We start from the raw sequence: 334 nt of genomic DNA, 5'->3' as shown, positions 1-334 counted from the left end.
TGCCATTGCACTCCAGCCTGGGTAACAAGAACAAAACTCTGTCTCAAAAATGAAACAAAACCCTGTTCTGGGTATCTTGGAAAGTATTCTTACTGCCAGGCAGGAACAGGGTGTTCCAGATCCATCCTGATTTTTTCTGCCTCCAGGCATGGACTCAACTGCTACTCAAGGAATCCCCCTTCCTTTCAGTGGAGTATTAAATGAGAATTGTTGATGGGCACAAGTGCTACTGCTGTTGCTACTGTTATTAGACTATTTTTCTGGTGACAAAATCAAAGATTTGGGATGTGGGGATATTAACAAAATGAACAACAAAAGAATTTTTAGAAACTGT

This window comes from Colobus angolensis, unplaced genomic scaffold, assembly GCF_000951035.1.
Source record: "Colobus angolensis palliatus isolate OR3802 unplaced genomic scaffold, Cang.pa_1.0 Scaffold30, whole genome shotgun sequence".
NCBI classification, from domain to species: Eukaryota; Metazoa; Chordata; class Mammalia; order Primates; family Cercopithecidae; genus Colobus; species Colobus angolensis.
The sequence above is the reverse complement of the archived record's forward strand: the minus strand, read 5'-3'. Positions refer to the sequence as shown.